Source organism: Scylla paramamosain, chromosome 41, assembly GCF_035594125.1.
Source record: "Scylla paramamosain isolate STU-SP2022 chromosome 41, ASM3559412v1, whole genome shotgun sequence".
In the NCBI taxonomy this organism is placed as follows: Eukaryota; Metazoa; Arthropoda; class Malacostraca; order Decapoda; family Portunidae; genus Scylla; species Scylla paramamosain.
Genome location: NC_087191.1, coordinates 4444799 through 4472066, shown reverse-complemented (window position 1 = coordinate 4472066; position 27268 = coordinate 4444799). Strand labels below are relative to the sequence as shown.

Below are 27268 nucleotides of genomic sequence, written 5' to 3'. Positions count from 1 at the left end.
CAGCGAAATAACGAACAGAGATGGATATGTCTGAGTAGTAAATTGTTAAATAATGAAAAGCTTAAGGGTGTGAGTCAGATAAATGACTAGTGTATGTTTTCTCATTTCTGGTATTTTTTTTTAAAGGTTTTCATCCATTATTCTAAAAATACATAAATAGAACGAGTGACTTATTTTTTTCTTTATTTATATGCCACTCAACTGTCATCTAGTGCTTTATTTTTTTTTTTCGCTTTCATATAAAGATAATTTAAATAATAAGAATACTGTTTACAATAAATGATCTGTCTGTACATTGTTTGGTATACACACACACACACACACACACACACACACACACATACATAGCGGTGGCCGCCGCAGTTGGAAACGCCTCGTGTTTATGATTACAGCGTTTTAGGCGCGGTGGTTGCCGCGTTTGAAAACACGTCGTGTGAACAGGGCCTTTCTCTCGTGCCTCGTCACCAACTTGATGGCGCCCCCATGCCACGCCACACTCGGCGTCTTCCATAGCCTGCAGAGCGTGGGACTACTGTCACTTCCTTTCCCACTCTCCTCTCTCTTTGAGGAGTGCAGATGGCTGACACCAGAGGCATAACAGGCATAACACACACCCACACAACCAGAGAGAGATAACCCACATACATATTCCCCAGTCTCGAAGACAATACGTGCTCTCACAGAAATAGACAGGGACAGATAGACCTAACCCCAAGAGCACTTTCTCACGCTACACAGCCATGTGGCACACAACACTGCTACACATAAAAGAAGAATATTATGTACATCCCTACTTTGGACCTTCTTAGGAGGCAAATCTATGGGTTTATCCTATCTTTTTGCACAAAAAAATATATAATTTCTTACTGTAATAGCAATGCACATGACTCAAATACCCAGAGCTATTTGGACTCACTTTCTGCTATAGCCTTGTCTTTTACCCAGGCCTTGGTCCCAGTGTCACAGTTGTTCCTGCATGTATGATATACCGAATGATTGTTCTGCTATAGATCGGGTCCTCTTATGGCTCTGTAACTTTATAACTTTCTTCAGATTGTGTGGTTGGAGAAAAGAATGCAAATAATATATGTGGGAAGAGTGTATGATAAGAGAGCAAGTGTTGGTGGACCGGTTTATCAAGTTCAGTGCTGGGGTGCAGAAGAACATTTGTTCTCTATGTGCATAAATATCACAGGGTAGAAGTAATATCTCTCATGAAAGCTTTGTCATGCTTATTCTTAAAGGGCAACATGGATCGTACAGAAAAGAAAAATAATAATTGTAATGGAGGATGAGGAGGAAAACTGAATTATGTATATTGGTATGTCAATATTTTAAAGAAACTTCTTCCTTATGATTATGTAATCCACTTCACTAGTAAATGTTATCAGCTTAAAAGTAATAATGTTTTCATTTAGGTTTTGGTTTCCTCACTTCACAAGGTGTTAAAACATTTTTTTTTTTTTTTTACTATTTCTCGAGAAACTGTTTCTTAGAAATATAGCATTGCTATATTTCTAAGTAACTAAGTCTATTGTCTGTGTAAGTACTATGACAAAATATTATTACAGACTATGGGTTCCTCACATGCGCCAGGTGAAACTTGCAAATAGTAAAATAAACTAGCATTTTCTCTTAAGATTATGTAATGTTTCATCTTTATACTACTTCCTCAGGTTTTCTGCCGAACCATACGTATGTAGAAAGTACGTTACTACCATATTCTTCATGCTCTAATTTCCTTCGGAGACAGCTGTTTGCCCAAATAAAGGAGTAGTATGTACTTCCAGGATACCTTGCAACGTAGTTCATGTTTAAGTGTTCAGTATCACACACAACCTGAAAATTTGGGGAATGGTACCCTTTGTTATTAAGTGAACACATGACCATTTTGGCTTGGTGTTTTATTTATTTTTTTTAAAGCAATATGTGTACCATATATGTAAAAATTTGCTTTCCTCGCATTTTTCCCGCTACAGTTGTGCGTTTTGTAGTCCACTAGGCATCTTAACCTGCTTTCCTGTAGAGCTTCTGTGACACCAGCTATTGCTTTTAAAACACTTGACTGGTGCACACTCGTGGACAACATCACTGAAAAACACCACTTGCATTGTAGGGCCCTTCGAGTTGATTGAGAACCATGAGTCTCTAGTTCCTGGCACAGTTGAACAATTTCTTAATGTAAAAAAAAAATAAATAAATAAAAAAGTCAGAGAGAGAGAGAGAGAGAGAGAGAGAGAGAGAGAGAGAGAGAGAGAGAGAGAGAGAGAGAGAGAGAGAGAGAGAGAGAGAGAGAGAAACGCTGTACTTGCAGAACCTCAGACGAAAATTCGTATGAGGTTCTGCAAGTATCAGTGTCCATGTGATTCCTCGGCATGCCCCAAATATAAGAAGAGTGATACATCCATCAGAAAATAAGGAGAGTAGTGAAGAGGGGGCATACTGGGGATACAAGAGGAAGCTCAGGAAGATAAAATGCTATTCGGGCGATAGCAGCAGGAGAGGCGACAACCAATGTGCATGAGAGATTACGAGACTAGAAGTGACAGTGAGTTGGAATATGATAGAGTTTGTACGTATCTCTCTCTCTCTCTCTCTCTCTCTCTCTCTCTCTCTATATATATATATATATATATATATATATATATATATACTCGTATATATATATATATATATATATATATATATATATATATATATATATATATATATATATATATATATATATATATATATATATATATATATATATATATATATATATATATATATATATGTTAAGTGCGTTCTTTAGAATATTAAATACACGAATTGATCTTAATATCAGAGTGGGCGTGTTGTGTAAATAGATTGTATAGGGTTTAGTGTTTAGGGCAACAGCGAAAAACCTAAGAAGGAGGTAAAGTTAGCAAAGAACTGCCCAGTCTGCTGGTCGTCGTGCTGTTGTGTGGTTACCGCCGTGTCTGTTGGTGTTGGCTCCCTGCTTTTGTGGCGATTCATGAGTCTTATTCATGGGTCTTGGTGTCCAGGTTTGGTATTTTACACGCGTGTTGAAAAGGATTTTACTGTGGCTGTCATACGAAACTCGGGGCTACCTGTTTTTTTTTTTTTTTTATGTAGGAATGATACTGGCCAAGGGCAACAAAAATCTAATAAAAAAAATGCCCACTGAAATGCCAGTCCCATAAAAGGGTCAAGCCAGTGGTCAGAAATTGGTGGATAAGTGTCTTGAAACCTCCCTCTTGAAGGAATTCAAGTCATAGGAAGGTGGAAATACAGAAGCAGGCAGGGAGTTCCAGAGTTTACCAGAGAAAGGGATGAATGATTCAGAATACTGGTTAACTCTTGCGTTAGAGAGGTGGACAGAATAGGAGTGAGAGAAAGAAGAAAGTCTTGTGCAGCGAGGCCGCGGAAGAAGGGGAGGCATGCAGTTAGCAAGATCAAAAGAGCAGTTAGCATGAAAATAGCGGTAGAAGACAGCTAGATATGCAACATTGCGGCGGTGAGAGAGAGGCTGAAGACAGTCAGTTAGAGGATAGGAGTTGATGAGACAAAAAGCTTTTGAAAAGCTTTTGATTCGGTCTGTCCGAGGATGTCCACAGAACGGATTGGAGAGTGAATAAGATCGTTGGTCATTAATCTTCTGAGGGAGACTTGGAGTTTCTTGGGTAGAGGTAGGCGTTTTTTTTTTTCTTTCTTTCTTTTGTAACCCTTCTGCTGCAGATATTTATGGAAAATTAGAGGCTCGGAACCTCGGCTATATGAATCTGAATTTCTTAGACATTGTCATGGGATTTGATGTGGATTACATCTGACTCCTGCCTAATACGTGACGCTATCATGTAACAATGTAAAGGGACTCCTTCCCTGGATGTATGGCTAACACTTCTGATTTTATTGATGTAATGTCTTCTCTTAAGGAATGCAAATATTCTGTGCTGCATATTACTATACTTCACCTCCGATGTTCGTTGCATGTTAATAAATATGAAATTAAATAAAACTATGCCCAGTACGATGTCCGGAGGACCAGACGCCAACATATATATATATATATATATATATATATATATATATATATATATATATATATATATATATATATATATATATATATATATATATATATATATATATATAGTGTGGTAGCTGTGAGAGGGGCTGAACCTGGTCGTATATATATATATATATATATATATATATATATATATATATATATATATATATATATATATATATATATATATATATATATATATATATATATATATCATTATGGGATCGCAATACCAGACTGTGTTGGCGTTTGGTCCCCCGGACATCGTACTGGGCACGGTTATATTTAATTTCATATTTATTAACATGCAACGAACATCGGAGATGAAGTATAGTAATATGGAGCACATAATATATATATATATATATATATATATATATATATATATATATATATATATATATATATATATATATATATATATATATATATATATATATATATATATATATATATATATATATATATATATATACACGACCGGGTTCAGCCCCTCTCACAGCTACCACACTAACTCGGGTCAGTCACATACTATATGCCTATTTAGTGCAGGATATAAATACGACGAATCCAGACACCTGCTGGTCATCTATAATTAACAAATCTCTGAGGCCGCCACTTGGTTTCACTCACCGGCCGAGAAGGAAGTATAACGAACGATAGCTTAATCCTCCAAGCTGGAAAGAATCAATAATCCACATTCTAGGGAACAAACAGTACAGACGACTCACAGATTGACGTATAATACCTCACTGGACAATCGCCCATAGTAACAGATCGCCCACGTCCAACGAAGTATTATAAGTTCTGGCTAGGCAACAATATATCTACTATTTTTTTTTTTTTTTCAGAAGACAGACTCTCATCTATACAATTAGTGGAAATCCGGGAAGGACGTAGACAACTGTAGCCTAGCGTAAATTATGATATAATCCTCTAATTCCAGCAAGAACAGCTGGGATCCAGGACATTAATCGCATCTGACAAACACGTGACACACAGACATACACCACAGAACCACGACCAGACATTGCGTTTAGGAAGAAAAAGTGGGAAAAGGACGGAGCCAGCTCCGGTCAAAATAATAAATACAACGACAAAAAAATGCAATACTCTGCACGGAGTCATCTTCTGTCACAGGAGCAGCTGGGGCTGAGTCACAAATTCTCTCTCGTCATATATCAGGCTTCCTTCAGATTCTGGCCTCCCGTAGAGCCTTATATGTTATACAACAACAGTAATAATAATAATAATAATAATAATAATAATAATAATAATAATAATAATAATAATAATAACAATAATAATAACAATAATAATAATAATAGGCGTTATACAGCAAACCCATCCTTAATCATAAAGGAATAATCCTTTGCCTTCGCCTGGTCTCTCTGAAGAGCACTCTCTCTCTCTCTCTCTCTCTCTCTCTCTCTCTCTCTCTCTCTCTCTCTCGAATTTTCCCGGTTACTAAACAAAGACAGCCACGCACCAATGGGGGCCGATGTGACACGGCAGTAGAGGGAAAAGTGGGGAAAAGGGGTGAAGGACTGGTGTGAGAGGTTTACCTCCTGCCACGCCACGCGCTCCCTACTGAACGCATCTCTCCCTCAAACTAAACACTATTTTATAAAAGTTCTAGGGACTCTATTTGGGGGCTAGGAAAGAGCTATCTCTCTGTTACCCACTTAAACTTTTAAGAAGCAAAGGGAAATAGGGGAAAACAGGTGGGGAAGATCAACTTCTCATTTATATAAGTTTTATGGTAATTTCTAGAGCGCGTTCCTCTACCCGCCACTGACTCACCTCTCTCTTCTCGCTCTCTGTCCATCTTTTCTTTGTTTATCTTTCTCCTTCCTACTTCTCTGTTTATTATTCTTCTCCTCGCTATCTTTACTTTTTTTTTTTTTATCTCGTAGCAGGTAACAATACATATAAATAATATAAGTACATATGGTTGATATTTCGTGTTCTCACCTGCCGGAGTAGTCCCATGCGTCGTGTGCAGCATACTCAGCCTGATGCATTAAGGACGAGGGATCCGTTAACAGGAAGATGTAAGCCCTACATTGGTTTGCCCGCCACAGGAGCTTACCTATTTCCCCGTTTTCCACAATCTGGAATATATCGTTAAATGGATTCTTTTGTTGTAAATGATTTTCCATTTTTTTTGTGTGTGTGTTGTTTGTACAGAAGTAATCATAAGTTTACTGTAAGAACTTCTGCACTCACTTCATTTCTTTGCTTTATATCCTAATCTTAGTCAGGTTCTATTATTTCCTGATACAAATTGTGATCAGAACATAAGCCATTAGATTTAGCCAAAACACTGAACACAGTGGAAGTGTATCATGTTGACTATTTTTCTCCAGCAATTGTGCAAGTCTCTCGTAGAGTATACATTCTGAGGGAGGCATCAAATAAAAGTAGTATATATAGATATACAGGGTGTAACGCAAGTTTCTGCAAATACTGAAAGAGGCGAAAGAACGTGTAATTCTAAGTAGAAAATGTTCTATACACATATGCATTTTAAGACTTTGTTTACCCGTCACAGTAATTGAAAATGTATGGGTGTACTATGCGTGTAGCTATTAGGTGACGGACAGACGGTTGCATTGCAGCAGCCTCGAAGGTGCCACTTGCTCAAATTAAGAATGGTTTTATCTTATTTCTTGCAGGCTGTGGAATGTTACAATATCATATAACAAGACAAATAGTGTTAGAAAGCATGTAATTTACTGATAAGCATTACACGACAACATTATTGCGGTGATTAAAGGTACTTCTGTAAAATGTTACGTGGCATCATCACCGTGGCATCATCAGCATCGGACTCGCTCCCCCCCTCCTCCCTCGCTATGATGATGCCACGTAGCATTTTACAGGAGTACTGTAATATTCCACAACTTGCAAAATATACTGTAATATTCCACAGCCTGCAAAAAAAATAAGATAAAACCACTTGTAATTTGAGCAAGTGGCACCTCCGAGGCAGCGACAATGCAACCGTCTGTCCGTCACCTAATAGCTACATGCATAAGACACCCATACATTTTCAACTCCTCTGACGGGTAAACAAAGCCTTAAGGAAACGGAATAGCGCGGGCCTGCTTTCTTGCTATCTCTCCACCCTTTCTTCCCGCGATTGCAACATCTTATATAAGCGCGGCTCTCCTCATATGCCATGTGCATGATACATTACATGGGTTGCTTTCATTATTTCGATTTTTGTTTTTATATGTGTTCAATGGAGCCATTATAGCAAAAAGTGTGGACAAGAAACACACCTCCAATTAATAGGAATCAGTTCAGAGACTGAAACCTATTGGACTATTTAGAGAGAGAGAATAAATAAATAAATAAATAGATTGAAAATTACTAAAGTTTACTTTAAGGAATTTTCTGGGAATATTTCCATATACAACAACATTTTACCTTAACAGGGTCCACGATTTGTTAGTTGCAGTTACAAAATGGAAATATTCCCATCGACTGCCAGAATTTACAGAATACATGGATTCCATGAGGATTGTATTAAAAAGCAACGTGAAGACAGGTGATATGAAAAGTTAGTGTAAATTATTGTGCGATCACGTCCCTTAGGACTCAGGTGCATATGCATATTTTCTCCTCGCGTCACCATGTCCTCTCGGCTCGCTTGCAACTATCCAACTGAACAAAAGACTGTTCCTTGCTTGGCTCAAAGAAGGGAAATACGCGCTGACAGGCTCATGTGATGGTGGGGGTGAGGAGGCAGGAGGGACGTGGGGGTGACACGCACGCCCGCTCGCTCACTCATATTAACTTTGTGCCAAAGAGACTATTATCTTTCAAAAATTACTGTGAGCAAACTACAAAGGCTGGATGAGTTATGACTACTCTATAGGCAAGACGAACAGAATATGAGGGAACAAAAATGAAGGAAGGGAATTTAATCATGGAAGGGGAGTAACTATATACTCGGAATTTTAAAATAAACACATGGCAGACGGGCAGGTACCTATCACTCATCTTCTGTCTTCATCTCGCTCTCCCTCCCTCTTCTTCTCTCTCTCTCTCTCTCTCTCTCTCTCTCTCTCTCTCTCTCTCTCTCTCTCTCTCTCTCTCTCTCTCTCTCCATTCTTCTGTTTCTACGTCTCTTCCCCATTCGCTCGTTACTATTTGCACGGTTCATAACACGGCCTCTTCCCACATAAAAATTTCGCAAGTTACATGCAAAATTACAAAATTTTTAGAACAGACAACAAATTCAAGGCTATGCATATGGCTACTCATTCCCAAGTGTCAGAACAATTCGTATCATACTTAAACGGAGACAAATACAAATTTAAAAATACAACAAAAAAACAACAGAGAATACTAAAGCAATAAAATAAACTGTCATCATAACAACAAGAATCAACAGGGCTTCAACTCGGCCCGTCATCCTCAAATGCCGTTTTCTCCTCTTACTCCTCCCACGAGAGCTGTCTCTGTCTCTCATCCAGGACCTATGGTCTCCGCAACATTGATGTAAGGTCTTACTCCTACTGGGAGTTGTATCTGTATCACTTCTTATCACCCAGCACCTACGGCTGCCCCAGCTTCTCCTGTGACTCTCCTTTCTCTTCCTTCTCCGTCTTCTCTTTCCTCTACCTTCACTACTTGTCCACTACTCTCACCTCTACTGCTCTCTTTATTGCACTGCCTACTTCTTCGCTATCTTCTCCTCCACATTGTACAAAGTGTCACAAAGCCGCCACAGCCCTGCGCTCTTGCTACACTCAGTGCACTTACCAGGGACTATAGCCTCCTGATGCATCATGGCACCGCCAGGTAATAAATTTTCTGTCCAAAAACAAATCTCTCCTTCGGGCCGCCAAGTCTAACTCGCTGGCCCTTTCACCTCTTTTCACTGGAGAACACACTGCATCCTCCACTGGGCTTCCATTCCCCACAACCTCACTCCATCTTGCTCGCTCCTGGGTCCGTAGAGCTCCCGTGCCACACAAATATAACGAATAAACTAAAAGCGCCACTTTCCTACCAAAAATAAGAGGAGCCTTCTGATCACTCTTAATCATAATAGTACTATATCGAATCTTAATCAGAATGGTGCTATATCGCTGGATATAACACCAACAGTAACACCGGATACAACGGGGGGGATGTTCCACTTCTTGGAAGAATACTTAGAGAGAAGGTTGTTCTGGATCGTGTGTCAGCTCCACACCAACGAGCTGAAGCTGAGGAAGCTCATCAGCAAGAGAGATGGGAAGACCAGCGGCAAGGACAGGTGGGAGGGAAAGCTGGGAAAGCTGCTACCGACTGTCTGCTCTCTTGAGAGGACTCTCACCTTCCCTGCCATTCCAGGAGAGACAAGTCTTTTCAGTCTTCCAAAGAATGTAGTTAAAGACCTCGCCACCGATCAACACTACGCCTACCGGATCACCAAGGCTGTCAGATGTGATGAGATGGATAAGAATCTCGCAGCTTTGACAGTTGGCAAGACAGGACAGAGCCGATGGCTCACCACAGCTAACCTGTTCTGTGACTGGTGGTGCCGTAAGCACTGGCTGCAGGGCAAACTCCTCGCCAGGCTGAGGAAGATGTCATTCATAGCGAATGTCTACCTTCCTTGCTAGTTCCACGTAAAGATCAAACACAGCTGGGTGGACGGTCCGAGGAACGTCCTGTTCGAGCTGTCCTGCCTCCGCACCCAACCCAAAGAGGTGCAGTCGACTCTCATGCCGACTGTCCGGTCCTCTGCATGGTTCGCTCACTCCGAGGCGATCCTGATGACAATGCTCTGCAGCGAGGAGGAGGAGAGGAGGTTCGCTATCCTCAAGATCATCTCCATCAGGGGTGAGCAGATGGGGAACCGCTCGCTCAGGCTGCGGACGCTTCCCTACCTCAACATCCAGGCAACCAACCTCCAGAACCTGATCGACTGGGAAGGCAACACAGAGCCGATCGTCACCTGCAACCTGACCAAGTTTGATTTGCTGGAGTACATGGCAAAGTCCATGGTAGTGAAGTACTATCCCTGCCACACCTAGGCGATAGAGAGAGCTGTGAAGGAGGTGACAGTACAAAGGAGAGTGGCTAAAAGGATACGAGACAAGATTGAAACTGTTAAATTTACCTTCTTTAGAGGGACGAGATAGAAATCTTTCAGTGGGATAAGGATTATAACAAAGAGGATGTAAGCAAAATTCTTAGGATCAGCAACCAAGACAGAACAAGAAATAACGGGTTCAAGCTTGAAAAATTTAGCTTTAAGAGATAGGAGGAAATTGGTTCTTAAATAGAGTGGTAGATGAATGGAACGGACTCAGTAACCAAGTTGTTAGTGCTAAGACATTAGGGAGGTTTAAGAGAAGATTAGACGGATTTACGGATGGGGATGATAGGTAGAAATAGGTAGGTATATTTCATACAGGGACTGCCACGTGTAAGCCTGGTGGCTTCTTGCAGGTTCCCTTATTTCCTATGCTCTTATATTCTTAAAGCCAAAGCTGGTGGTGAACACTGAAGTCTCCAAAAATGGAGATCTCCACAAAAGGGAAGAGAGTCAGAATGTGCTCGACTACAGAAGTTTAGTCAAAATTTTCTTTATAGTCAGAGAAGTAAGGTGAGAGGTAAACAGCACAGATAAATTTAGTTTGAAAGTGACTTTGTAGTCGTAGCCAGATGGTGAAAAATTCGGAAGATTCAAGAGCATGAGCACGAGGGCAGGTTAAATCGTTGCGCTTATAAGCGCAACATCCAGCTTTGGATTGAAAATGAGATAGAGAAAGTTGAAGGGGAACAGAAAAGGGGCTACTGTCAGTTGCCTCACACACCTGATTTTCAGTGAAGGAAAGATGAACAGATTGAAAATTAGATCTAAGGCCGCTAATGCAGAAGTTAATGAAGAAAAAGTTGAGACGGGTGTCAAGACACTTAGGGTCGATACCAGAAGAGCAGTACGACCTGGGGACATTTGTGGTCCCTTCCCTATATGGGGACTCTGAGGCTGGTAGAGGATGATGATATGATAATTTTGAATTTTGAGGTGTGAAGGGTGTGTGTAATTAGGTGCTTCTAAGTTTGTGTGAAGGAAAAGAGTTGCCTTCAGAGGGCAGGCTGTGACTGACACCTTGTGTTGTGAGACACAAAGGGAAGCGTTCAGGGAGGTCACAGCTGTGTTTAATGATAAATTCACAGCACCCCTGGTTCCAGTGCTTCAGACCTCACTGAGAGTAATTATCATTTCGGCACTTGCTTACTTCCTCCTTCTGTTGGAACACACTCGCTACATAATCAAACGTGACTCCTCGGCGAGACTAAAGCAAGCCGAGTTTGGTTACAGTGAGTGGTGAATTACCCTCCTGTATGTTTTGTGGGCTATTTATCCGTGTGTATTGTGCTTGTTACATGCTACTACGATGCTTGGCTCCGTTATACAGCTTACATGTAGGAGATTAGTATACGCTGCTTTGGAATAGAGTATCTTTTTTTCCTTGGCTGGTCATCTCGGTAAGGGGACAGAGCCCGTCTTCCGGGAAGTTGGGTAGGAAAGTGCATTGCAGGAGGAGATACGAGTAGTGTTCTACGGAAGTGGAAGGATTTTGTCTTGTTTTTTGCGATGGCGGCATTCCGCAGAACACTATAATCCTTATATGTGTTTGTCGCTCATTGAGACTGTCTCTTTCTAGAACGTGGCTGGCGATTCTTACCCAGCTGTTGGATTTAGTAGTTAGTGGAATGTTTCCTTGCCTGTTGGTGGAAGAAACAGACTGATGACCTCATGTATGTGTAGCCTGGTGTTATGACCGTCTGGTAAAGGGTGCACGAGTCTAAAGAGAATTTTATAACCCATCCCTGTATTCACCCATGTAGGGGCTAACTTGGGGGAAGCTAGTCCATTTGATGGAGCTGAGGAAAGGGCAGGGATTTCTGGTCGTAAGAGTAAGTACTTTCGCAAATCAGGAACTGGCTTCCATTCTCATACACAGGAGTATAATGTGAATGTGCATAAAAATGCGTATGGGCAAAAGTGCCCATATTTCCAAGGGTGTAGATACATTGACTAATATATATCCTTAGTATTCGTTGCAAAGTGGTCCTTTTTTATTGAAGTAGTTTCATGGATTCCGGAATGAAATAATACCGATTTCTTGTTATTTAGGTATCTTGTGTCCCTCTGCTAATGAATGTATAGAACTTTTTTTTTTAAGCACATATTTACAAATCACTATGTGAAAGAAATTTACTAGTATACATAGGTCTTGTCTACCAACTTTTTTTTTTTTTTTTCTAAATATACATACGAGTATATGTTCAGACATTCAGACAAATTGGGGAAGGAGGTGATGAAAACATAGGTGTTAGGATGTGAGTTTATTTCCTGACTGGTTTTGCCCAAGGCTTCTTCAGGGGAAATGAGGCAGCTCTGGTCACGAACCAAGCTATATTGGGCTAGAGAGAGCGAGTCTTTATGTTGGTGGCCACACTGCCCGCTGATTAGCTGGTGCGTTCGCTGTCATCTACCTCTGACCCTCAGGACGCATATTCACTCGCGGTGGAGCTGAAGGGTTTTTCCTCCAGTTTTAGTTGTCTGGGAGCAGATTTCGGCAACAAGCGTTCCTCCAAACAATCGAACAGGAACTAAACCCTGTTTCTGACGCTTGTTAGCCTCGCTCGGAGTCTGTACTCATCCTCAACAATGCCACGCTCCTCCTCACCTCTGTGACAAATGTTGAGACATTCAGACAAATTGGGGGAAGAGGCGGGAGAAACACAGGTGTTGTGATGTGAGTTTATTTTCCGACCAGATTTTGCCCAGGGCTTTTTCAGGGGAACTGAGGAAGCTCCGGTCACGACCAAAGCTATATTGGGCTAGAGGGAGCGTGGTGCGATGTTTGTGGCCACACTGCCCGCTGATTGGCTGTTGCGTGCACTGTCATCTACCTCGGGTTCGCGGGACGCATATTCACTCGAGGTGGAGTTGAAAAGCTTTTCCTCCAGTTGTAGTTGTCTGGGGGCAGATTTCGGCAATACGCGTTCCTCCAAACAATCGAGCAGGAATTAAGCCCTGTTTCTGATGCTTGTTAGCCTTGCCCGGAGCCTGTAATCAGCTGCAACCTCGCCATAAGAACATAAGAACATAAGAAATAAGGGAAGCTGCAAGAAGCGACCAGGCTTACACGTGGCAGTCCCTGTATGAAACACTCCTACCTATTTCCATCTGTTATTCCCATCCATAAACTTATCTAATCTTCTCTTAAAGCTCTCTAGTGTCCTAGCACTAACTACATGATTACTGAGTCCGTTCCACTCATCTACCACTCTATTTGAGAACCAATTTTTTTCCTATCTCCTTCCTAAACCTAAATTTTTCAAGCTTGAACCCGTTATTTCTTGTTCTACCCTGGTTGCTGATCCTAAGAATTTTGCTTACATCTCCCTTGTTATAACCCTTATACCACTTAAAGACTTCTATCAGGTCCCCTCTTAATCTACGTCTCTCTAGAGAATGTAAATTTAACCGCTTCAACCTCGCTTCGTAAGGAATACTCCTCATCCCCTGTATCCTTTTAGTCATTCTCCTCTGTACTGATTCTAATAGACCTATATCTTTCCTGTAATGTGGGGACCAGAACTGCACCGCGTAGTCTAGATGAGGTCTGACCAGCGCCAAGTATAACTTTAATATTACTTCCGGCCTTCTACTTTTAACACTCCTAAAAATGAATCCTAGTACCCTATTTGCCTTGTTTCTGGCTTCTATGCATTGTTTCCCTAGACGGAGTTCAGAGCTAACTATAACTCCTAAATCTTTCTCGTACCCTGTACCTACCAGAGTTTGGGTGTTTAATGTGTACCTATTGTGTGGGTTTCCTCTACCTACGCTAAGCACTTTGCATTTATTGATATTAAATTGCATTTGCCATCTATCCGTCCATTCATTCATTCTATCTAAGTCTGTCTGCAAGGCGATGGCGTCCGCTTCTGACCTAATTAATCTACCTATCTTTGTGTCATCCGCAAATTTACTAACATCGCTACTAATTCCACTATTCAAGTCATTGATATATATTAGAAATAATAATGGCCCTAATACTGATCCCTGTGGCACCCCACTAATGACATGACCCCACTCGGATTTCGAGCCGTTTATTAGCACTCTCTGTCGCCTGTTACCAAGCCATGACCCTATCCAACCTAACACCTTCCCATCTATCCCGTGCGCCCTAACCTTTCTCAGGAGCCTTTGATGGGGCACCTTGTCGAATGCTTTACTAAAGTTCAGATATAAGATATCATAACTATCACCATTATCTACTGCCTCGTACACCTTACTGTAAAAACTTAACAAGTTTGTCAGGCAAGACTTCCCCTTCGTGAAGCCATGCTTATCCCGACCTCCCTTTGACAAACATAGTTCGGAGATAGTTCGGGGAAGCAAACCAAGTTGCGGCAGCCATGAAGGGGCGTGATTTGTGGTCGTAGCAGTATCCATCTATATATCTATATATATATATATATATATATATATATATATATATATATATATATATATATATATATATATATATATATATATATATATATATATATATATATACTCGTATATATAATATATATATATATATATATATATATATATATATATATATATATATATATATATATATATATATATATATATATATATATATATATATATATATATATATATATATATATATATATATATATATATATATATATATATATATATATATATATATATATATATATATATATATATATATATATATATATATATATATATATATATATATATATATATATATATATATATATATATATATATATATATAATTCAAGTCAATTCTTTTTATTGTCATAAGCATACACATTATATTACAAGGTTAAATTATATGCATTACATAAACATATGGCAATAATTTGCTTGACAGTGAGGACTGATACCTTATGGTATATTTTGCCCTCCTCTGTACAATTTACTCAATTTATAATTTGAGGGCTAATTTATTTAACACACACACACACACACACACACACACACACACACACACACACATATATATACATACATATATATATATATATATATATATATATATATATATATATATATATATATATATATATATATATATATATATATATATATATATATATATATATATATATATATATATATATATATATATATATATTTTCCTTTTTATGCTACCTCCAGTCATTTTGATTTACACTGAAGTTAGCTGTTATTATTTACATATTGATTACATTTTGATTCTATACTTGTATGTTGGTAAGGAACAATGATCTACCTTCCCTGCCATTTCGTTCCATACACGAGTTGCTTTAAATCTAAATGTTTTGTTTCATCGCTGTTCTGCCTTGTGGTAGACGAAGATTAACTCTATGTATGGTAGGGTAAGAGTGGATATCCTTACTGGTGGTAAACATGTCTCTCAATGCTCGCGGAACATGTCTCTCAATGCTCGCGGAACCAGCTGTTTTACATATTTGTACATTAATTTTGCAACACAGTATTTACAAACTTGAGAAAATGGCATCATTTTAAGCTTTTTAAACAATCGGGCAGAGTGATCCCTGGGTCTTGAAGATGTGATAGCTCGCACTGATCTCTTTTGTAATTTTAAGACCTGCTGGTTGTCCGTAAGCTGTAAAAAAAAAGTTGTGGTTTGGTGCTGGTAAATATGAGGGATAATGTCGATTACAAACAGGTACAGAATCACTGATATTCTTTCCAATATTTACAAAGTAATCGTATAAAGCATTGGCAATAATTTCAGGATTCTCTTCTGTTTTATCATTCACTATAATTTGATTTAATTTCGATTTCTTCTTTTTATTGATAATTTCATCAATTACTTTCCAAGATATTTTTTTATGTTTCCTATATTGTCTTTCAACAGTTCCTAGCAATAGCTACGCTCAGCTTGGCGAATTAACTTTTGAAGTTTTTTTTTTTTTTGTAGAGCTTGTAATTATTTATATTTTCTTTAGACGATCTTTTTAATTGCAGCCTGTATAGTTTATTTATAGTTTTTATTGACTCTTTCATGGCCGACGTTAACCATGGTTTCCTATGTTTGTAACCTATTTTCATTGAAACTAATGGAAATGCTCCTAATAACATTTGGAAAGCTCATTATGGAATTTAGTGAATGTTTCTTGGCAATCAATAGTATGGACAATATTATCCCAGTTTACGGTGTTACAGATTTCAAGAAATTTCTTTATCCTAGACTCATTAAAAATTATCTTTGTTGTAGTCTTGCTATTTTTGTTTTCTTAATACAAAATATATGGTGATCCGAGATAACTGTGTACAACACACCATTAACAAAACTATTGCTGTGAGGATTATTATAAAATATATTGTCAATAAGCGTGGCTGAAGTACTAGTAATTCTTGTCGGTTTATTAATTAATGGTAAAAAGGACTAGCTTACCAAAATATTTATGAAGTTTGACGTTGATAGATGTCTTTTATCTCTAAGCAAATCTAAGTTAACGTCTCCCATAATATATTTCTCCTTTTTTTCTTATTCACAATATTTAAAATTTCATCCATGGACTCGAGAAAGGGATCAGTTGGTGCATCAGGAGGTTTATAGACAACTCCAATTATTGTTTTTTTGCTTTGTAGTTCTGAACTGCTCAGTTCTATAAATAATGATTGAACGTTATTATTACTGATTGTTAAGTCATCTCTATCATTAAACACTATATCTTATTTATATAATTTATTTATATCATTAAACACTATATCTTATTTATATAATTTGTTTATATCATTAAACACTATATCTTATTTATGTTAAATAAGATATAGTGTTTAATCATAATAACGAAACACCTCTATATTACTTAACTGTACTTGACTAATATATATATATATATATATATATATATATATATATATATATATATATATATATATATATATATATATATATATATATATATATATATATATATATATATATATATATATATATATATATATATATATATATATATATATATATATATATATATATATATCTGGGTCAACATCGTCAAGCAGTGTTTCTGGTTCTGTATCATTTAATTATAATGGGTTGAAAACAAGAGTCTAATTCAATTGGGGTTAGTGTTGGTTGAAACTATCCTCGAAGATATGCCACGAATTCCTCATCACTCACAGTAGCATGAAAAGAGAAAATACTTGAATTACACCTCAAACACATTGCATGACAACATCTGCTCTAAAAAAGGTCTTCACAGAGCTCACACAAGATACCCTCACCCTCTAATGCTTCTCTACATACTCCACAAGGCATGAACATAGTGCTGTATAGAATAGTGCATCATTATCTTAGATATTACCACACACTTAGAGTTGATTATCACCTCCACATATAGACTGCATAACAATGTAATACCTCTATTATTATATGAACTAGTATATAAAATCCACAGAAAACAAATCATATTTATGACTAACTTTAAACTATTTAATTTATATACTAACAATCACGGATCCTTTTGCCCACTTTCGCCTGCCGGGCCTGCCAGAGCAAGGTAGCCCTCGTTTTGGTTAGATCTTCGTTGATGTAAATCGCCTGGGCAGAACTCAGCGTCGGTGTATGTGAAGCTTCAGTAGTCGTTTCAACCTGCTCAACTGCCAGTTCGGGTTCAGTCTCAGTTGATTCGCGTAGACTCTCTGTCGTACTCGATAAGTTGCAAACCGAACCAAAATAGGGCGTTTTCGTCCCACACGATGTACTCTATCGATGTCGTCCACGGTAACTTGTTGAAATTCATTAACTACTGTGTTGTTTATTAAGTCCAAAGTCACTTCGACAACATTTTCTGTCTCACTCTCTCGGGAGGGAAGAAGGGGTAGTGAGGAGAAGGCAAGGGGCAAATTAGTTAAATCTAGAAAGGGATGGTGAGAAATAGCTTAAGTGTTTACTACACAAATTGTAGAAGTATTCTGAATAAAATAGACTTGCTTAGAGGAATAGCGAGTGTAGAGAAATTTGATATCATTGCTTTAACTGAAACTTGGTTAGATATGTCAGGAAAAGTATTTAATCCAGATGTTAAGATAGATGGGTATACAATGTTCTATAAAGATAGAGAAAACAGGAGAGGAGGAGGTGTCGCGTTATACGTTAGGGACACATTACAGTGCTGTATGAACAATAGAATTAAAACAGATAACAAAGCAGAGTCGATATGGGTAGATATTAAGGAAGGATCGCAGTCAGTAGTACTAGGGGTAGTTTACAGACCACCGACCAGTACAGAGGAAATTAACACCTCACTGTGGCAGGAATTAAATAGAGCAGGCAGGTACAGTCAGGTATGTGTGGTAGGAGATTTTAATTTTAGGAATATCGACTGGAGTCTGATTGTGGGTAACAAGGAAGCAGAGGAATTCCTTAAGGTAATTCAGGATAATTTTTTAAAACAGGTAGTCGTAGAACCCACAAGGGGGAATAATATTCTAGATTTAATTCTTACTAACAGGGAGGAAGCAGTCACGCAGGTAGAGGTTGGAGGACAGCTAGGTAACAGTGACCATAGGGAAATTAGGTACAATCTAGAATGGGAAGAAACTGTTAGAAATAAAAACACTAGTAAAATACCTGACTTTAGGAGAGCAGATTTTGAAGAATTAAAAAGGTACCTCCAAGGAGTGGACTGGCAAAGGATGCAGGGTGAGGTCAGGTCAGGGACGGAGTTCAGAGAGATAAGGCAGGATGAGGGAGGTGAGGTGAGGCTCCAGAAGGGAGGAGGAAAGAGGAAGGGGGGAGATAGGTGTGAGTATGTTGGAATGTCAGGTCATGCTGAAATGAGAGAGGTAAGGTCGAGGCGAGTTGATGAGGGAGGGGAGAGGATGGTAGGGAACGAGATGAGGGGTTTAGGTGAAGTAAATGTAGATGAATTGTATAAATATTTCGTAGATAAAGTTCATATAGGTCAATTAGCAAATATCCCGTATAAAACAATAAGATCACAAAAAAATGACCCTAAATGGATGACTGCTAGGTTAAAGCATTATATAGGGCGTAAGAGAAGTATATATAAGAGATTAAAGGCAGGTGAGGAAGTTTTAAGGACACAGTATAATGAATTAGAACAGTCAGGAAGTTAACGAGGAAAGCTAAGGACAATTATGAATTAAAGGTAGCCAGCCAGGCGAAGACGGACCCCAAGGGATTTTATCAGGTATACAGGACGAAAAATAAGGATACTGTAGGTCCATTAAAGGCAGCAGATGGGGAGCTGGTTAGTTCTGGGGAGGAGATTAGTAAACTTCTGAATGATTATTTTTTAACTGTCTTCACTCAGGAAAACATGCAGGATATGCCAGATAGTGAACAGGTGTTTAGAGCAGATGAGAATGAGAAGCTGACGGATATTTCCATAACTAGGGAGATAGTGGAGCAGGAGATAGATAGGCTAAAAAAGTTCAAGTCACCAGGACCTGATGAAATATATCCCAGAGTACTGAAGGAATGTAAAAAGATTATTAGTGAGCCGTTAGTTTCTGTCTTTAAGAAATCACTGGAGTCGGGTGAGGTACCAGACATGTGGAGGCAGGCTAATGTAGTACCCATCTTTAAGAAAGGGGATAAAACTTTAGCGTCTAATTATAGACCTGTCAGCTTAACTTCAGTTGTAGGTAAAATGTTAGAGTCAATAATAGCCAGGAACATTAGGGAACATTTAGACAAACATAACTTGATAAATCAGTCACAGCATGGCTTCACGAAGGGGAAGTCTCGCCTGACAAACTTGTTAAGTTTTTACAGTAAGGTGTACGAGGCAGTAGATAATGGTGATAGTTATGATATCTTATATCTGGACTTTAGTAAAGCATTCGACAAGGTGCCCCATCAAAGGCTCCTGAGAAAGGTTAGGGCGCACGGGATAGATGGGAAGGTGTTAGGTTGGATAGGGTCATGGCTTGGTAACAGGCGACAGAGAGTGCTAATAAACGGCTCGAACTCTGAGTGGGGTCATGTCATTAGTGGGGTGCCACAGGGATCAGTATTAGGGCCATTATTATTTCTAATATATATCAATGACTTGGATAGTGGAATTAGTAGCGATGTTAGTAAATTTGCGGATGACACAAAGATAGGTAGATTAATTAGGTCAGAAGCGGATGCCATCGCCTTGCAGACAGACTTAGATAGAATGAATGAATGGACGGATAGATGGCAAATGCAATTTAATTTCAATAAATGCAAAGTGCTTAGCGTAGGTAGAGGAAACCCACACAATAGGTACACATTAAACACCCAAACTCTGGTAGGTACAGGGTACGAGAAAGATTTAGGAGTTATAGTTAGCTCTGAACTCCGTCTAGGGAAACAATGCATAGAAGCCAGAAACAAGGCAAATAGGGTACTAGGATTCATTTTTAGGAGTGTTAAAAGTAGAAGGCCGGAAGTAATATTAAAGTTATACTTGGCGCTGGTCAGACCTCATCTAGACTACGCTGTGCAGTTCTGGTCCCCACATTACAGGAAAGATATAGGTCTATTAGAATCAGTACAGAGGAGAATGACTAAAAGGATACAGGGGATGAGGAGTATTCCTTACGAAGCGAGGTTGAAGCGGTTAAATTTACATTCTCTAGAGAGACGTAGGTTAAGAGGGGACCTGATAGAAGTCTTTAAGTGGTATAAGGGTTATAACAAGGGAGATGTAAGCAAAATTCTTAGGATCAGCAACCAGGGTAGAACAAGAAATAACGGGTTCAAGCTTGAAAAATTTAGGTTTAGGAAGGAGATAGGAAAAAATTGGTTCTCAAATAGAGTGGTAGATGAGTGGAACGGACTCAGTAATCATGTAGTTAGTGCTAGGACACTAGAGAGCTTTAAGAGAAGATTAGACAAGTTTATGGATGGGGATAGCAGATGGATATAGGTAGGTGTGTTTCATACAGGGACTGCCACGTGTAAGCCTGGTCGCTTCTTGCAGCTTCCCTTATTTCTTATGTTCTTATGTTCTTATGTTCTTCACTTAGTTATTCTCAGATTGTTATGTATGGAATACTGTTCTTGTTGATCCACCGTTTCATTCAGACATAATAAAACTTCTTTCTCCAAATCCTTAATTTTGACGCCGTGCTCTTTGATGACGTCAAGTAGTTCGTGCACTTCTCTAATGAGAATATTGATTTACACCAATTGCTGCAGATAAATGTCTGGACCACATCAGCGAACTCAGCTGGCTTCACTCGATCCGTCACTGTCAGGTATACAGCCACACCTGAATTAGTTTCACTGCATTTATTTTATCTTTGCGTTTCACTCATTCTTGCACACCTCGCTAGTGCTTTCACCATACGAGTATGTTCACTGTGGGCTCAGCGCAGTCACAGCATTGAAGAGCTTGATATTATGCCCTGAATCCTGAAAAAAAAAGCAGCACTGACAGACACAGCCCTCCTCCTGCCGCCATGACAGTTGGATTATATATATATATATATATATATATATATATATATATATATATATATATATATATATATATATATATATATATATATATATATATATATATATACAACCTGTTCTTAAAAAGAGTGACCGTTTTAATCCCTCAAACTACCGTCCCATTGCTTTAATTTCCTGCCTGTCTAAAGTTTTTGAATCTATCCTCAACAGGAAGATTCTTAAACATCTATCACTTCACAACCTTCTATCTGATCGCCAGTATGGGTTCCGTCATGGCCGCTCTACTGGTGATCTTCTGGCTTCCCTTACTGAGTCTTGGTCATCCTCTTTCAGAGATTTTGGTGAAACTTTTGCTGTTGCCTTGGACATATCAAAAGCTTTTGAAAGAGTCTGGCACAAAGCTTTGATTTCCAAACTACCCTGCTACGGTTTCTATCCTTCTCTCTGTAACTTCATCTCAAGTTTCCTTTCTGACCGTTCTATTGATGCTGTGGTAGACGGTCACTGTTCTCCTAAATCTATTAACAGTGGTGTTTCTCAGGGTTCTGTCCTGTCACCCACTCTCTTCTTATTAGTCATTAATGATCTTCTAAACCAAACTTCTTGTCCTATCCACTCCTACGCTGATGATACCACCCTGCACTTTTCCACGTCTTTTCATAGACGTCCAACCCTTCAGGAAGTAAACATTTCACGTAGGGAAGCCACAGAAGGCTTGACTTATGATTTTTCTAAAATTTCTGATTGGGGCAAAGCAAACTTAGTTTGTTCAATGCCTCAAAAACTCAATTCCTCCATCTATCAACTCGACAGAACCTTCCAGACAAGTATCCCCTCTTCTTCAATGACACTCAACTGTCCCCCTCTTCTACACTGAACATCCTCGGTCTGTCCTTTACTTATAATCTGAACCGGAAATTTCACATCTCATCTCTAGCTAAAACAGCTTCTATGAAGTTAGGTGTTCTGAGACGTCTCCGCCAGTTTTTCCCACCACCCCAGCTGCTAGCTCTGTACAAGGGCCGTATCCGGCCATGTATAAAGTATGCTTCACATGTCTGGGGGGTTCCACTCATACCGCTCTTCTAGACAGGGTGGAATCAAAAGCTTTTCGTCTCATCAACTCTCCTTTAACTGACTGTCTTCAGCCTCTCTCTCATCGCCGCAATGTTGCATCTCTTGCTGTCTTCTACCGCTATTTTCATGCTAACTGCTCTTCTGATCTTGCTAACTGCATTCTTCCCCCCCTTCCGCGGCCTCACTGCACAAGACTTTCTTCTTTCTCTCATCCCTATTCTGTCCACCTCTTTAACGCAAGAGTTAACCAGTATTGTCAACCATTCATCCCTTTCTTTGGTAAACTCTGGAACTCCCTGCCTGCTTCTGCATTTCCACCTTCTTATGACTTGAATTCCTTCAAGAGGGAGATTTCAAGACACTTATCCTTCAATTTTTGACTACCGCTTTGGACGCTTTTATGGGACTGGCATCTCGGTGAGCATTTTGTTTTTTATTGGATTTTTGTTGCCCTTGGCGAGTCCTAAAAAAAAAATAAAATAAATAAAAAATAAATAAATAAAATAAAAAAAACCTACTCCATTATTCACCTCCAATAGCGCATCAGTGATCCTCTTAGGAGACACCAACACACGACGAGTGTTTCGCTCAGATCTGGACGACAAGTGTATAGTGAAAACTGTAACACGTGCAAACATAGATCTGTTAAGAAGCTGGGTAACCGAAAACTTACAAAGTGCTCCATCCGAATGCGTAATTCTTGGTGGTATGTATGATATATTTAAGGAGGTATCCGCAGATATAATGCTTGATCACCTAGGCTCACTAATTAGTGATCTCAAAGAGAAAATAACGAAATGAAAATTCACGTATTATCAGGTTGTGTCAGTGCCTGAACCTCAGGAAATTCAAGCCAAAGAGAAATACTACAATGAGCAGTTACTTCAGTGGGTAGAAGCGAATGATGTAAACATCGTGAAAACAGCTCCAGAGTTCACCCTCGGGACTGGAAATGTGGACGAGTGGTGCTTCGACATAAGAGGATAAAAAATCTTGTATATTAAATAGAATGGGCGTGATCAAGCTATTAAGTGTCATTGAAAAAGAGTGTTCGGGATTTCATTTGTGTAAAAATTGGGCGGGTCTCCGGAGACAGCCAAAAATCTCCCTCGGCACTCGTCTTGGGGACACGCACAATGGTGACAGCTTTCAGCCTCAAAGTACTGTCGCCTCGCTTGTCACCTCCAGCACACTCACTCACAGACTTCCACTTCTGCCTACTCCTACACACCCAGCGTCAGCACCAGCAAGAACTCTGCCACACTCCTACGCGGCAGCTGCAAAAAAAAAGTCCCCCTCACAATGTGGACGGGGGTTGGGGAAAACGGAGGATGGTAGAGATTGATCTAGACTGCCACAGCATGGAATCCACTTCCACACAACCCCATGCACCTCATACCACGCATTACACACAGCCCTACACACCACAAAACACACACTACGTACAGCCCCACATAACTCGCCACCCACACTTCAGACAGCCCGACAAATCGCACCATACACAGCCCCACACACATGACAACACATACTACACGCAGTCCAACACACCACAATATACTCGCACCACACAGCCCCACGCACTGCAGTATACACACTACACACAGCCTTATGCACCTCACAACACACACTAAGCACAGCCCCACATATTGCACAACTCGCATTATACGAGTACAGCAAACACATCAACACGTGGGAAGTATAGTCATGGTTGCTACAATTGTGACGAATACAACCATCGCCAAGATACCTGTCGTTTTGACCATAGACTCAAATGTGAATTTTGTAGACTAGCTCACAAACACAGGCTGTGCCACCTTCACAACAAATGGGAAATCGTCAAAGAAGGCAAGGCCAGCAGAGGTGTTAGTGAAAGGAATAAAATAACAATTGCTCATATCAGTGCTCAAAGCTTGTTACGTAACAAAGAAGAAACAGACCTCCTTGTTAGGGAAAAGAAAATGGATGTATTGTGCTGTGTAACATCGCTGTGTAACGATATTCCGAATGAACACATTGACATACCCGAATATAAAGTGTACAGATGTGATAAAGGTAGGGGAAGAGGTGTATGCATTTTATATCAGAGATGTGTATAAAGTAGTCCCAATAGAAATTGATATTGTGAGACCGCAGGGTGTTGAGGACGTGTGGGTGACGGTGCAGAGCAGCAAGTTTCCCAATGTCATTACTGGCTGCCTGTACCGACACCCAAAATCTATCAGCCAAACTTATGATTATATAACTGACAGTTACTTTAAAAGGTAAGCCATTTTATATTTTAGGAGATTTTATTGATATTTCATCCGATAACAGTAAAATGAAACAAATAATTTCGAATGCTAAACTGACACAGGTAATCAGCAAACCCACGAAAATTACCCCTACTTCTGGCACTCTCATAGACTTAATAGTCACTAATAAGACACCGTACATTTTACATTCTGACACAGTTCCGTGTCCTGCAGCCGACCACGAGTTCATCAGCGTGACCGTAAACTTAAAAAAGCAAAAGCGTCCACCTACCGTAAAAACATTTAGAGATTTAACAACTTACTCCCCTGAGACATTATGCAGTTTATTAAGACAAGAAAGTCACATTTTGAATAAAATTTTTAACCACAGACAACGTCAACACACAAGTTAATATATTCACAAATACTTTCAATAATTGTTTAAAGTACTGTGCTCCTCTAGTCAAAAAAAAAAAAAAAAAAAGAAAAAAAATCGAGACCCTCCGCCCCATGGATTTACATTTACAAGCATTAATGCATGAGAGAGACAACACAAATAAATCTCAAAAAACGACAGGTCCAATGTAGGCTTACAGTCGAAATACAAGATACTTAAGAAAGAAGTCAATTCATAAAACTAGATCAGAATATTACAGCAACAAACTTGAGACAGCTACGTGGAGTAAACTGATAACATCTCCACTGACAAATGCAAAATTCCATTGGAACTTGATAACGACGAAGAAATAATGAGAAACAAAGTCGAGGCTTCCAATATTTTTTTTTTTTTTTGCCAACGTTGGAAAGGTTACTTTCAAGAAAAAAAAAAAAAAAATTGGAGGGGTAATCAGAACGCGCCTAAACCCAACAACAGCAATACCAGCAGCCAATTTTATAACATGTTTCGAACTCAACTAACAGATAGCGACACTGTTATACTAATAATCAAACACCTAAAAAAAACTTTTTGTGGTTCCGACAGTATCTCACAAAGATTTTTAAAAAAATCCTTGCCAGTCATAATCCCGTATCTTAGTGTATAGTTAACTTTTCAATTGTAACAGGAATGTTCCCTGAATTCTGGAAACACGGCATTGTAGTTCCTATTTTCAAGACATGTTATGGAACCAAAAAATTATCGTCCAGTATCTCTTCTACCAATTATCTTTAAAGTTCTTGGGAAAGTTATTGCTGCTCAGCTCATCTCATACCTCGAACACAATGATCTTAGTAAGACACAACACGGGTTCAGACCTAAGCTCTCTACAGAAAGCGCTCTTCTTACTTTGTCTAATTCACTGCTTAAAACTATTGACATGAAAATATAACATTAGTAGCGTTGTGTGACTTATTTAAAGCATTTGACAGCTTAAATCATGAAACATTATTAAGGAAACTCAGAATGTTGTGAATTGATTCCTTTTGGTTCCATAGCTACCTTCACAATAGAACACAATCGGTCAAAATAGGCAAACATGACGTTGAAACCTGATGTTGCTTATGGTGTTCCGCAAGGGTCAGTCCTCGGCCCACTACTGTTTTCAATATTCGTGAATGACCTCTCGCATCACATCCCCGACTGTCTGGTCATACAGTGCGCTGATGACACGCAGCTCATCCACACAGGAAAAATAACCATCATTTACGATCTCGTTCACAGGGGAGAGGTGGCTCTATCTCAAGCTAAGGGATATTTTCATTTAAATGGATTATTGCTAAACACTACAAAGACACAATGTATGTTTGTCGGCAGCAAAGATCTCATATCTCAAATTCCACCCAATACTTGTTTATAAGTTGATGACACTAAGATACTCCCCACCAGCTCCCTTAAAAACTTAGGTGCTTACTTTGACTCTCATATTACTTTTAATACTCATGTAAATAAGATAAGTAAGAAATTTTTTAGCATCATATTACATATTAATAGAAGTAGGAATTGTTTTAACAGGAAAGCAAGAATTGCTCTTATGCAAACATTGGCACTAAGCATCATCAACTATGGAATAAGGATATGGGGAACAACAAATATCACTCTTACACAACAAATTCAAAAGCTTCAAAACTTTGCTGCAAAAGTTGCATTAGACAACAGTGCCTCTACTGGTTGCTGGACCAAAATTCTGGAACAGCCTTTCTTCTTCTATAAGGAATGCACCGTCCATACGAACGTATAAAAAACTGCTGTTCACTTATCTTTTCAACAAACAATTCAGTGTATAAATCAGTAGCACGCCTTTCTTGCATGTAATTTTGTATTCTATAGTGTCTCATTTATATTTTTACACTCTTTTATCTATTGTTTTACTTTTATACACTTAAGTACTGTCTCATTTATAACTTTACACTTTTTATCTATTGTTTTACTTTTATTTTATACATTGAACTACTGTACCATTTATAATTTT

At 38.9% G+C, this 27268-nt stretch overlaps 1 long non-coding RNA gene across 1 annotated transcript in view; it reads right to left on the bottom strand.

The window, feature by feature from the left end:
- LOC135092787 (uncharacterized) overlaps window positions 1–6179 on the bottom strand; it is a 33959-nt gene extending 27780 nt beyond the window's left edge. Inside the window, exon 1 of the long non-coding RNA XR_010263070.1 lies at window positions 6032–6179. This is a non-coding gene — a long non-coding RNA (uncharacterized LOC135092787). The remainder of the gene's footprint in view (window positions 1–6031) is intronic.
- Between the last annotated feature and the right edge of the window lie 21089 nt (window positions 6180–27268).